Source organism: Staurois parvus, unplaced genomic scaffold, assembly GCF_062004578.1.
Source record: "Staurois parvus isolate SC_StPar_1 unplaced genomic scaffold, SC_StPar_1.0 ptg001090l, whole genome shotgun sequence".
In the NCBI taxonomy this organism is placed as follows: domain Eukaryota; kingdom Metazoa; phylum Chordata; class Amphibia; order Anura; family Ranidae; genus Staurois; species Staurois parvus.
This window is the reverse complement of record NW_028318886.1, coordinates 2,857,766-2,872,755: the sequence shown is the minus strand read 5'-3', so window position 1 is coordinate 2,872,755 and position 14,990 is coordinate 2,857,766.

Below are 14,990 nucleotides of genomic sequence, written 5' to 3'. Positions count from 1 at the left end.
CTACCTGACAGCCTCCATCCCCAAAAATGTCAAATTATATTTTTGATAAAAATAAATGTAGCACTGCCCTTGTAAGGGCTCCTGAATTTGATTTGGGTCCCCCTATGCTCTGCATGACCAGGCAACATGCATTTTTCACACCTTCCACACGGTCAAAGAACTGATTGCTCATTGTATTCATTCAGAAAAGGGAAAGTCGGAAAATGACATATTTACAGACCCCTTCCCCTGCTCTTCTTTCTGAAACATCCACCTGTGTCCCCACAGCAACTGCTGGTAGGGAAGAAGAGGTGGGAAGCTGGCAAGGCTGCAAGGGAAATGGGGCACAAAGAGAGGGCCTGGGCATCAGGGGGATGAGGCGCAGATACTAGAGTTGATCCCCCTGCAGCTCTGCAGGAGCGAGAAAGAGTAGAATCCATCAGCACTGCAGGGGAAGTCACAAGAGTTTCGGTGTCTGTAATAAGGCAGTACAATTGGTCCTTCTGCTCAGCAGGTGCCTGGGCCCCACTTTTGAACGGATGGAGCCCGTGCCTGGTACAGGAGTGCTGGCTGTACTGCCTTATCAGTGGCCCTGATGACAGGTGAACAGAGACAAGGGAAAGTGGATAATCAAAGTATCAATGGGTGATCTTTGATCTTTTAGATTGCATATTGGTTTCTTATAGCTCTCAGGAATGGCCCCACCAATTTGTTTAGCAAATACAAGCCAGATTACAGTATCTTGATTCCCCAATATGGATAATTTTTTTTAAGTATTTCCTTGTGGTTTGTAAAGAACAATAGAGAACTACATAAAACAAGGCAAGCAAATAACCTTGAAAGTACACCATGTGTTGTCTAGTTATTGACCAAACAGATTAAATATGTCTTGATTGCAAAAAAAAACATTCTAACATTTCACACCAATGCTCCATGGTAGAATGACTCCCACCCTTCCCCACCTTCCCAAATGTTGCCAGAATCTTAGAAATAGAAATAATGAGATTGAGTGCTGACTGAAAAACATTTTTTGATTTTGGAAAAAGTAATGAAGGCTCTAACCCCTATCAGGTTTTTTTGCCATCCATGTCCATTTTGGGAGATTGCCTTTCACTTCCTATCCCATAGCCACAACAGGAAATAATAGGAAATCCCTCTACAGTGAGCGTAATCTCTAGTATTATTATTATTATACAGTATTTATAAAGCGCCAATAGTTCGCTCAGCGCTGTACATTACAAAGGGGGACAGAACATGTGACAGAACAATACCAATACAATGCAAAACATGAGGGGATTGAGGGCCCTGCTCTTTCGAGCTTACAATCTAGTAGTCACCAGTAGAACTAAGGCCCCCATTGGAAGATGTCCCCTCTGTTCCTGTGCTGCTGACCACTCAAAATGTGGCACTTTCTTTTGCATGATAAGTCACATGGACAAATAGAAATGGTGAATCTCCCTAAAGGTAACCGCAGTACAAAAAACGGACAGGTTTTTCTAATTACTCTCCACTAGAACAAAACGTTTTTCCTTCAGTTATACTTTAAAGAAAGAAAAAAAAAAGACTATCTGCTAAGAAAGCTTTAAAGCAGAAGTTCACCCAGAACCTAACTAACTCTAAGCCTACTCTCAGCCACACAACAAATCTATCTAGCCCTGTAAAGAAGAACTCGCTATACATACATTTTCTGAAGCCCATTCGGTTAAGGTCTTCAGTGGCGGATACTGTGTGCGGGAGAGAACCGACAACAGTGGTGAAATGCCTGGGAAGTGATGTCACTCACAGAGATACTATAGGGCTTCTGTTGTCAGCTGCCTGTCCTGCACATGCCTACACACTAAAGCCGCCGCTGACAGCTCAGCATGGGACCAGAGTGGCAGCAGATCAAGTATTTATAGTGATTTCTTCTTTTCAGGGCTAAATAGATTAGTTTTAGAATGTGACTACGAGTAGGTTTACAGTTAATTAGGTTTTGGGTGAACTTCAACTTTAAGCTTTTGTCTGCCTTTATAAATGTTTGTAATAATATACCTTAGATTGTACGCCCCTTGAGGGTTAGGGACTGATGTGTATGTACAATATATATTTTCCTAATGTTTCCAAGCAGTTACATGAACACACAGCTGCGGTTCCTGAGTGGCTACTGCGAGAGCTTACAATAATGAGGAATTCCCAGGGTAGTGATGTCACCCAACCAGCTCCAATGCTCTGGGTGTTGTTGGAGTCTTCTTCCATCAGTTGCAGCAATCACCCAAGACCCAGAGATGTGCTGTTAAATATTAAAAAAATGTATTTGCATTGCTAATTATGATGACATTCCATGCACACTGGGCTTTAAAAAATGCCAGTTGATTTGCAAGAAAAAAAACCCTCATATAGAGCATTTTTGTACACATGTTTAGGTGTGTTTAGGAATCACAAACACAAACCAAAAAGGTTTTTTTCTGCCTCTAAACACTGAGCTTAAACTATGCCTCTAAACATCCTAATGTGCATGGACACATAAGATAACAGTCAGCTGATTCTACCAGAAAATTATAAAACTCCTGTAGAAGCAGCGATTTTAAAGCCAGTGTGCATGGACCCTAAATAATGTGTAGCATTAGTAAAAGCAGAGGGCAGGTAAAATATAAAGGTTACTTAGTAGTAAGCCTTTCCTTCATTAAGTTGCCATTCAATAGTAAAGGCATATGACCATCACCCTGCCTCCTTAATAAAGGATCAGCTCATGCAAATGTGACAAGTACCTGTATGCAGTGCCCGAGATGACAAGGATGGCCATCTTGCACAGTTCCCACCTGAGCATTTCTGGAAGATGAGACATGGTCTGCAGGAGCAATGCAATGGAAAGGCAAAAGTGCCAAGGTGCATAAGTGCCAAGGTGCATATATCGAAGACTGAAATTTGGGAGCGCTGGTTTCAGATGAGCAGAGATAAAGCTAGTGGTAGACTATGGATAACCAAATTCAATTAGAAGTAGAATCCAGTCACAAGCTGGATCCAGAAAAAGCTGAGCAAGAAGGAACCAAATCATAGGCAGGGTCAGAATCAGGATTAATCAAAGGTCAACAATGTGCAGGATTTGAGGTATAAAGTTAATGGGCAAAATCTTGGTCATAAGTCCAGGACAAGATCGTTAAGAGATGAACAGCAAACATAAGCAGACAAGGGTAATACAAAAGTAGGTCAAGTGGAAGTCAGGTCAGTAACAAGGTCTGTAAAAATTTTGGATTAGGGTCACAGAAGTAAAGGCTGAAAGACCATTCAGCAATGCTCCTGTGCAGAGCTCAGGTTTAAATAGCCAACTTGGCACCAGTGGGCGTACCAATTTGCTTGTTTTAGCACCACCTGTTGCATTCTTCATTGTATAAAAAAAACAGAGGGGGAACCCGTTATACCGGCCATAGCAGGGGTGCAGAACTGTACACAGGCTTATAGAGTCACCGAAGAATACTTCCAGCATCTATCAAAAACTAATCCTTGTGTGCCAACATAATGAACATAACAAACAGAAACTTAAATTAAAATAAGTCCTTATTGATCTCTGTAGCTGTATACCTGTGGAGCAATTCAACCTCAAATTTAAAACAGTACTAACCCCACAAGAAAACATTTATTATATTGCAGCTTGCAAATTCTTAGATGTGGTGACTGCACTCATTTTAAATTTTTTTGGCTTTTTTCCCTTTATTGTTTACACGATAATCCTATTATTTTTCAACTTTCCTTAACAAACAAAGCTGTCCAACAAAATTAGCAATTAGAGGGTAAAGACAAACCACTGACAGGGATACTTACAATGGTTAGCCTTTACCTCCATAGGGGGCCTCTGGTAATAGCTGGTTCTTCCCAAGTAGTACAGATACTGCCTGTCCCCACAAGCACCAGTCCACTCCAATACCTCAGTCTAGGGGAATCTTTTTGATATTTATTGCTTGAAGAACATTCAAATAGAAAAAGGGGGTTGGGAAAGGAATACACCAAAATACTTGCACAGTAACAGGAGGACTCTTTTCTCTATGCTCACACCCCAGGAGCCTGCTGAGAACAGGGGACTAGCCAGTGCTCTGAGACCCTATGAAAGCTATCTCAGTCCAAGCTACCTCTGGCACTTATATCCCAAAAGCACACAGTCACCAGGAATCAATTCAGGGCAGGGACGGACTGACCATTTGGAAACTCTGGCACTGCCTGAGGGCCCGGGGTCAGTAGGGGGCCCCATGAGATGCCACTGGTACCTTTTTCATAGGCTTTGAGTTTGGGCAAGGACACAGGGGCCCCATTATCCCCTATTGCCCGGGGGCCCCATGAGTTGTCAGTCCACCCCTGATTTAGGGTCATTACTCACAAGTCCCCAGGACAGCTGCACACCTTCCAGCTTCCTCCAGACATGGTCCATTGAGGGTGACAATCCTTCTCCAATCCAGATCACTTATAGTGAAGTCCTACAGCCAGCTCCTCAGAAAGATCGCTGCCACAGCTAAGACCTCGAAAAACAGGAACTCAGTTCACATGCTGCCTCCTAGCGCAGTAGCTTTGGAACTCCACCTGCTGAGGAAAGAACCTTCTCACCAGGTCTTTAGACTATTTATTGCCTCTCCAGCCACCATATGGGCATTACTTTCCAGGGATTGGCATGATTCATATTCAAGCTGATCATTTGAATCTCCCTCCCTATGTTCTGGAAGATTTTTACAGAGGCAGGGGAGGGCAATCAAACTTCCCGCCTGTGAAACCCTGAACAGATAAGATCAATGACTGCTCCCTTGACCACAGAAGGTGGCAAAAACTAAATTTGCCTAGCATCCTACACTAGGAAGGTGCTACATTCATTTAAGAAAAACTTCATCCCAAAAGAGAAAAAAACTGTTGCTGTAGCAGATTAAAAAGTGTTATCTGTAGTTCAGTTTTGTTAGTCAAGTCCATCTAAATATGTGAATACATCCCACACCACTTTTTCGGTGCTTCTCTGCTGTCTCTGATGCTCCTCCATTCAGAGTGGACACATGCTAGGATAGGAAGTGTGTTACTAGTTGGATCATCAGATAAAAGTAAAAGGGAAAAGCCACCATATTTATGGATTGGTAAGCTGCAATATATTACATTTTTGTTTTGGGGTTTTATACTGTTTTAGTGGCAGGACCACCCTAGGTTGTCCAAGGTGTTCTCTCAGCAGCTCAAATCAATCTTTTCCCCCCTCTCACACACTTGCTTTGTGTGGAAGGGTGCTCATGCACTTCTGAAAAATAGAAGGGGTGATATGAGCTGGCTAGACAAAGATTTCAGTTATTCTGCTGTGAATTTTCACAATTTATTACTGCACAGTGCCTACAGCTACAGAGGCTAGATAGTATTGGGTTATTTTAACAAATTCCCGCCCACAGTACATTTACTGTGGGAGCATGGCACGGGCAGGCTAAGAGACATACTTGTACAACCAGGCCAAGACTGACCATAAGGCACATTGGGCATTTGCCAGTTGATGACTGGCCACACAGTGAGAGGTAAGCGGCGACTGGACAGGGCTAACACAGACCACAGCCACCACTCATCTCCGCCTGAGTGGCTATGCCTAAGGCAGGGCCAACGGGAGGAGTGGCAGTAACAGCTCTAGAGACAAGCAGGAAGCGCCACCGAGGACACACAGAAACCTCATCGGCTGCACACACAGCTGCACTAAAGGGACAATGGCGGCCTCTCTTCTTTTCCAGCCGGCACACTGTGACAGCTCTGTAGCGGCGGTGGATTAAGCTGTCTCTTTGCTAGTTGAGTTGTCTCTTTGCTTGTCAAACTGTCTTTTTGCTGGACGGGCTATCTCTTTGCTGGACGGGCTGTCTCTTTGCTGGTTAAGCTGTCTCTTTGCTGGACGGGCTGTCTCTTTGCTGGACGGGCTGTCTCTTTGCTGGACGGGCTGTCTCTTTACTGGTTGAGCTGTCTCTTTGCTGAATGGGCTGTCTTTTTGCTGGATGGGCTGTCTCCTTGCTGGATGAGCTGTCTCTTTGCTGGACAAGCTGTCTCTTTGCTGGACGGGCTGTCTCTTTGCTGGACGGGCTGTCTCTTTGCTGGACGGGCTGTCTCTTTGCTGGACGGGCTGTGTCTTTGCTGGGCAGCATGTCTCTTTGCTGGATGGGCTGTGTCTTTGCTGGGCAGCATGTCTCTTTGCTGGATGAGCTGTCTCTTTACTGGATGGTCTGTTTGCTGGACGAGCGGTCTCTTTGCTGGATGGGGTGTCTTTTTGCTGGATGGGCTGTCTCTTTGGTGGGCAGGATATCTCTTTGGTGGGCAGGATGTCTCTTTGCTGCATGAGCTGTCTCTTTGCTGGACAGGCTGTCTGTTTGCTGGACAGGTTGTTTTTTTGCTTGATGAGCTGTCTCTTTGCTGAATAGGCTGTCTCTTTACTGTACGGGCTGTCTCTTTGCTGGGCAGGATGTCTCTTTGCTGGACAGGCTGTCTGCTGGATGGGATGCCTCTTTGCTGGATGAACTGTTTCTTTGCTGGTTGGGATGTTTCTTTGCTGGTTGGGATGTTTCTTTGCTGGACGGGATGTCTCTTTGCTGGACGGGATGTCTCTTTGCTGGACGGGATGTCTCTTTGCTGGACGGGATGTCTCCTTGCTGGACGGACTCTCTCCTTGCTGGACGGACTCTCTCCTTGCTGGATGGGCTGTCTGTTTGCTGAACAAGCTGTTTCTTTGCTGGACAGGCTGTCTAAGTGATGTACGGGCTATCTGTTTGCTGGAAAAGCTGCCTCTTTGCTGGACAAACTGTATCTTTGCTGGATGGGCTGTCTCTTTGCTGGATGGGCTGTCTCTTTGTTGAATGAGCTGTCTCTTTGCTGGTCAGGCTGTCTCTTTGCTGGCCAGGCTGTTTTTTTTGCTGGATGAGCTGCCTCTTTGCTGGATGGGCTGTCTCTTTGCTGGACGGGATGTCTCTTTGCTGGACAGGGATGTCTCTTTTCTGGATTGGGCTGTCTCTTTGCTGGATGAGGATGTCTATTTGCTGGACTTGGCTGTCTTTTGTGCAGTGGGGTCCAGCAAAGAGACATTCCAGTCCAGCAAAGAGACATCCCTGTTCAGCAAAGAGACATCTCCTCTCTTTGTGGATTTTGATGTCTCTTTGCTGGATGAGGATTTCTTTTTGCTATATGGGGATGTCTCTTTCCTGGGCTGTCTCTTTGCTATATTAGAATGTCTTTGCTGGATGGGGATGTCTCTGCTGGATTGGGCCATCTCTTTGAATATATAGGGGGCACTGTGATTAGATCTCTAGGGACACTGTTATGTAAAGGGGCACTGTGATATAAAGGGGACTGCGCTGTAAAGGGGCACTGTAATCAATACTGTGCCCCTTTATAGTGCAGTCTCCTTTATATCATAGTTCCCCTTTACATTACAGTGCAAAGGACCAACTCTGAATATTCCATCACCAACTGCCCCTGTGAATGCCTTTGCACCCGCCCCCTCCCGGAAATTGGCTGCTCAGTCTAAACTGCCTGGGCCTGTTTTTTGTCCCAGTCTGGGCCTGCGTACAACCCTTAGCACATGAGCACTGATACATGATTTATTGTTTGTTTTATGTTTTATTACAGGAAAAGTACATACAAAATTTTCAGTATTTTTTAGTTTATATAGCAAAAAATAAAAACCCAGTCAATAATATCAAATACCACTAAAAAAGCTCTATTTGTGTGAAAAAAAATTATATAAATTTCACATGCGTACAGTCTTGCATGACCCCACTATTGGCATTTAAAATAGCACAGTGCAGAATAGCAAAAAATGGCCTGGTCATGAAGGGTGTAAAACCTTCCAGAGGTCAAGTGGTTAAAGTTCACTCACTGCTTGTTAAAAATATGCTGATATTTGAGTATATTTGATTGTCTGAAGCCTGGGCAAAGTGATACTTTAAGGAGTGCCTTGCTATCACTTGATTGAGACCTGCCTAACATCCCTATGTTTAAGTGCCAATTATGTGAAAAATAATTGGTGGCTTCCGAAAATATGGTAGACTATTACCAAGGGGTCCCAATTCAATAATGGTTTGGCTGCATTGGTATAGAAAAGATAACCCTTGATTTAGAAACTGTGATAAATAAGTCTGAATGTCATTATTACAACTAAAAGGAAAGAATAGAGAAGTTTATGGTGCAAAAAAGTAACGTATATACAAGGCTAGAATAAACATCTATTGCATTTCTGACTTCAGATATGAATAAACACAGTAGAGATAAAGAATCCTGATCTCTTTATGAATCTGACCTATGAAAATCCACATATTATAGGAAACAGGGATCATAGTGTTGTAATATCTACAGCAAACAGTAATAAACAGGAGCAGGAAATTAGAATTCACTTTACGCTCCAGTATTATGTGAATCACCAGGAAAGCAGACAGCTCACAGATAAGGTGCTGGTGTCACAATATGTGTACTGGTAACTGTGCTCACACTGAGTAGAGTAGTCTGATTAACCTCGTCATTGCTATAATCCAATTAAGAAAACAGTGTGTTCTGATCACGGAAACACTGTAGGTGTACTATGTAGAAACCAAGAGAACATTTGTTTTTTTTTCCCTAGGATTCACCATCATTGCTAGGAAGTTGATTAGATGCTGGAGTAGATTTTGTGACAAAGAGATCATCAAGGTATCTGTTAATGAAAGTGTAAGTAACCACTTCAATACTGGACACTTTCACCTCCTTCCTGCCCAGGCCAATTTTCGGATATCAGGTCTGTCACACTTTGAATGCTAATTACTTAGTCATGCAACACTGTACCCAGTTGAAATTTGTATAATTTTTTTGAGACAGATAGAGTTTTCTTTTGGTGGTATTTAATCACCATTGGGTTTTTACTTTTTGCTAAATGAAAACAAACACTGAAAATTAAAAAAAAAGTTTTTATTATATAAAATTTTGCTAATAAGTAATTTTTCTTCTCGAATTTGTGCTGACGAGGCTGCACTGCAAGACACTGATGAGGCTGCACTGATGGGCACCAATGAAGCTGCACTGATTGGCACTGGTGAGACAGCACTGATGGGGCTGCACTAATAATCAGGGCACTATTAAATGCTATACTTACTGTACCCCTCACAGATCGGCTCTCCTTTCCTCACATGCTGTCTCTGTCAAAAACCAGCAAAGGATTTCAGTCTGTTTACATCTGTGACAGCTGTGATTGGACACAGCTGATCATATGGTAAAAGGCCGCTGTGATTGGTCCTTTACCCTGATCTATGATCTGCTGAGTCCAAGGCACACAGCGCTCACAGAGAGCAACCGTTGCACGCCCAAGTTGTGCACATGGGAGGCTGGAGAGCTACGATGTAGCTGCTTATCAGCTACATCGCGGTGTTAAAGCGAGTAAAGTCTATGTTTACTATGTTTAAAAATTAAAATAAAAAAATCAGCAATGATGGTAAGGGATATTACTTACTTTCAGTGTGATGTATCCTTTGTGCTGCTGTATCCTGGTGTAGCAGAAATATTCCTCTTCCAATGCTGCACCCCCTACCCTGAACTCTTCCAGTATTTTAAGGAAACTCTTCAAGACTGCCTGACTATGTCCACCCTTTCTGCCCAGCTCCTCTATTCATAAAAGCCAGTACTACAAGTTCTATGAATGAAACAGGATCTATTTATGGAGAACGGGCACATGATTGTTAAATACGCCCCTCCCATTCATAGATAGCTTTTCATATAAAGAAGCTGTAGTAATGGCTTCATTGAATAGAGGAGCTGGGCAGAAAGGGCAGGAAGGAAGTGTAGGAAGGTGCAGTTAGTGTTAACAACTGCAGGTGGACTACTGCCATTTTTGCTTGGGAAGGGGATTCTCGTGAAAGGATTGATCCCTTATTGATTCCAGCCAGTGCTTCGAGAGGAGAAGTGGTCTGATTGGGTACAGAACTCTCAAGAAACTTTGGCAGCCATCTTGGGTAAGGGAACCTTTTAAATAAGGGGACCTATGTCATTTTGGCACACTTCTGGTGAGTGAATTGTTAGGGACAGGAACCCATTTGTAAGGGACATTAGCATAGAAAGCATAGCTTTAGAGAGGCTCCTTTTTCCTTCAATACACTCTGGTAATATAACTTGTAAAAGCTGGGACTGTATATTTTCTGGACACCTAAATATCAGCGCTACCAAGGCGGACTGACCATTTGGAAACTCAGGTACTGCCCGAGGGCCGGGGTCAGTAGGGGGCCCCATGAGATGCCCCTGGTACCTTTTTCATAGACTTTTGAGTTTGGGCAAGGACACAGGGGCCCAATGATCCCCTATTGCCCGGGGGCCCCATGAGTTGTCAGTCCGCCCCTGGCCCCACCTACACACATAGCTGGGCTCCTCTGGTGACAGCGCCCTTAGTTCTATTAACCCCCGCAGCCCTGGAAGATTACTGTTACTGAGGCACGGGGAGAGGAGGGGCAGTTCAGGCATCGGAGGAGGAAGGGACACATCACACTGAAAGTAATATTGCTTGTGCTGATGTTTTGGGGGTTTTTTTTCGCAAACATAGGCTTTAAAGCAATATTACACCCAAAACAGAACTGTATTATATTGCAGCTTAACAATTCTTAGTTGTGGTGGCTGCATTAGTTTTCTTTTTTTAGGCCTTTTTCTTTTATTTTCCCCTGGTGATCCAGCCAGTAAGTCTGTTTTTTTCAGTAACTTAAATCCTTACATTTTTTTATTTATTTAAAACCATTATCCCAAAATGAAAAAAGAACACTGTTGCTGTAACTGTTTAAGTCCCCATTTACACCGGTGTGACTTGTCACCTGATTTGAAGTATAGAACTATAGACAATAGAACTATTCAAATCGGTGTGACTCTGACTTTGCGGTGATTTGAAATAAAGGTTCCTGCACTATTTTTTGCAATTTCAAGTGCGATTATTATAAACATCTGTGCATGAAGTTGTCTTGCAAGTCTCACGTGAAGTCGCACTGACATGCAGCTTTGAAATCGTGCAACTTCAAGTGAAGTTCCATGATTTCAAAGTCTTATTCAGTGTGAACCAGGGCCATTGTATGTGCTTTCTGTGAATGGCCTTAGCGTGAGCTACAAATGCAGGAAAGCTATGCAATGAGTTATAGCATCATATATAAAGTGACTGTTAATGGTAAAGTGTGCTGAGTGTAGCACACCCTTGGGTGATGCTTGGCTAGATATATAGGTTCAGCTCCCACCTGAGTCTGGTGACACCTCCGAATATACCCAGAACACTTCGACACTCTAAGAATATTTTTTATGGGTTTTATTGAAGAAGACAAACCCTGAAAAAGAACTAGCTGATTTAACACAGGTAATGTACATAAAACACAGATACCACTTTGCATAACACAGTTAGTAAGAAATCACTCTTCACTTGCCAAAGACTCCAAAAACTGACTAGTATCACACTGACTAGGGTGACATATGAGAGTGACATTGACACATGAAACAATAACTGTTAATGAGATTTAGCAGCTTATTGACATTTGCTACAGCAGTACTATCTAAAGCAGAAATGACCTACCTAACCACTGGCCAGTGGGATGAAACTTAAAGTCTCTCAATGTTGGGGCCGTTTAATCAATGGAAGAGCACTCACTCTCTGCATGGGAGAGTATTTGTAATCCAGGGGTAGCAGGATAGCACAGTCTCCTTTAAGCAGAATCTTCCAGTGAACATTGCAATAGGAAAAACAACACTTCAACAAAATCTTTACCATACAGGTGAAATCCTGATATACTGACACTTGCTCAGTATATTCAAAGCAGCAAGCTTCTGTGGGGACTCTTCAGCCACAGCACAAGTCTTGAGGAGACAAACCAGTAATATACAGAGACAGAGTTCTCTCATCAATCAGCAGCAGGAATAGCTAATTCTGAGCAGCTTGGGCTTTCCAAGATCTGTGTCACTCTGAGAATTAGAGAGCAGGCTTTCTCATGACCATTCTCCAGAGATGAACAGCAAATGCAGCAATATCAAAATCCCCTTTCATCACAGAGTACTCACTGTTTCTGGATTATCCTCTAGATAGCATTAGATAGTAGTAGAAATCCTCTCTCTTTCAGCAGCTCCAGACTTTGAGAGACACATGCACTAGAGTGGCTGTAATCCTGAGTATCAAGCAGGACAATCCTTGATATGCACACTGTCCTCCTGCAACAATTCCTCTGCTACACAATCTCAGCCCAGTCCATGAGCTCTAGCAGCACAGAGAGTGAGACTCTGACTTTACACCAGGAGCCCTTGCTCCATGCGGTCCCCTGAAAATATCTGCCTCCCCACATGTGCTTCTTCTTCCTTTTTCCTCTCTCCTTTCCTCCACAGCCAATCATAAGTTCAGCTGCAACAGTGCTGCTATGGGTGGATCCTTCTCAGCTGTAGCAACCACCAATCAGAGCACAGTCCTGCTTTTCCTGTCTGTCACTCACAACGAGTGAAAAGAAAAAAAAATGCTTTGCAACTGCTGTTTAAGATTTAAAGCAACCAGCACATCTCTACATGAGCATTTGCTACTTTGATATGTGATGTGTTTGCTTTTTTGCACTCTGGCTATAAAGGAAAAAGAATTCAGTTGTGGGGTAGTAGAGCAGCAGAGCTACCCATGTTCAAAATGTAATAATGAAACTGCATCATAAAACAAGAGTACTGGAGGGTAATGGAGAACACAGCACAAATATGGCATGTTGATGCCCCAGCACTATTTTGCCATTGTCTTCATCCTGATTGGACAGAAAACACATGAGAAGAGGGCTCTAGGAACGAGCATAGCCTCTATGCAGTACATATGGATGGTGCCCCACAATGCCTGCTTTATCCAGTGCTTGTGTTTGTTTCTTTATTGCATTATGTTGATTAAACCTCTGAAATTTGTCTCATGGAATGTCTGTGGCTTAAATGACAAGTTCAGGAGAGCCCTGGTGTTCCAATACCTGAAACCTCTTAAACCGCATGTGGTATTTCTCCAAGAGACACACCTGGATGGTAGTAGGATTTTTGCCTTGTGACGCCCATAGGTACAAAGGGCGTTCCACGCCACATACTCTACCTACTCCTGAGATGTTTCCATATTAATCAGTAAGTCAGTTCCCTATACCATCCAACAGGAGCTCTTAGACCCTGGGGTCCAGTATTTGATTGTTATTGCTGACCTGTTTACTTTTAAAAGTCTTCATCTAGAATTGACCTGGCATTTGCTAATGTTCCTCTACTTCAAGTGGTTCAGTATACTGACTACCTTCCAGGAGGTCTTTCTGATCATACCCCACTTTCAGTGGTTTTAGGATTCCCTACCCAGGTTCATGGAGGTGACCCCAGGCTGGTTGGATGTGGATACTGTGTCCTCACAGGTGGCCCTTTTGCTAGAAACCAGTAGTGTGGGATACTTTTAAAGCTTGTGTGAGGGGGCAGTTTATTTCAGCCATCAACATTGCTCAGCAGGATTATAATGCCACCTTATGGTGGCTGCACGAAAAGTAGCGGAGTTGCAAACTTGCCCATGCCATAGCCCCACCCCTGGCCACATATGACAAACTGCTGGAGGCCAGGCAACAATTAGCCCTTCACCTAACTGAACTTATGTTGACATCATGCTCTAGAAGGGTGGAAGACCTTTTTGAGCAGTGTGACAAAAATGGCAAGCCTTTGTCTATGTTGGTGGCAGACCAGAGGGTCCAAATGAATATCCCATGTGTTAGAAACCCTGGAGGTGAACTCATTACTGATACCATTCTAGACACGTTTCTTGATTAATATTACTATATCTTGATTGTATGCCCCCATTGCTGCATATGACCCTGATGCTTTGAAGAAGGAAAATAACAGCTTGCCTATCCCAACCTTAGCGACCGCTGAGGTGGAATTTCTTGACAAAGATATTACCTTGGAAGAAACTGAATTAACTATTCGCTCCTTCCCTCCCCATAAATCGCCTGGACCTTAAAGTACTAAGATTCTAGCTACAAGACCCTCTCTGGTTATCACTAACCTATTCAATATTGATCAAGCAGGATTTATTCCTAATAAGTCTACAGACACTAATATGAGATGTTTATTCATCATGTGCAGATTAACCATGCCACTCATGGTGCATAAGTGGTGGTGTAATTCAATATAGAGAAGGCTTTTGACTCCGTGGACTGGCAATGTATGGCCTCTGTCCTTTGCCATATGGGTTTTGGGCCTAGATTTTTTTACCTGGATTTCCTTATTTTATGGTCACCCTAGAGCAGCACTCAAGATAGGTAAAGGGATATCTCCCTTCTTTCCTATTAGTAGGGGAACTAAGCAGGGGTGTCCGCTATCACCCTCCCTTTTTGTACTTATGATGGAGCCCATAGGTATTGCTTTGCAGACATCCCTGGAGGTAGGAGCATTGGAGGTGGGGGGCATTCATGAGTGCACATCGCTATACGTGGATAATATTTTACATTTTTTACAAGATCCAGGTCCCTCCCTACAAGCTGCTTTTCAGATTTTGAATACCTTCAAAACCTACTCAGGCCTTAAGGTTAATTGGGTTAAGTCCCTTGGATGAAGGAGCTCGGTTTAGGATGGACCCCTAGATTCCTATTTCCTGGGTGTCCCGTATAACTTATCTGGGGATAGTTGATTCTACTAAGGTTACTGATTTTTCTGAGCTCAACCTGTTGCCCCTGGTCGTCACTTTAAAAAGGTGGTTAGAGGATTTTCCCCTATCATTGACTGGCAAGGTCAATCTGCTTAAAATGAAAATTTTGCCAGTCTTTTTTTCTCATGTAATGCCCTATTGTGGATTCCCATACTTTTGGAAAATTGAGGGTCTGTTTAGTTCCTTTTTATGGCCCTCATCCCATTCCAGAATAGGGCTCCAGACATTTTAGAAGCCATTGAGTCAGGGTGGTCTAGCACTTCCTGACTTATATAAGTACTTTTCAGCAAGTCAAATGGTCTTTGCATACCGCTGGCTTCTGAAAAATAAGAAAGATGCAGCCACAGTTCTTGATGCCACGCTGGTGGGTTCTTATGGAGTTTTGCATAAT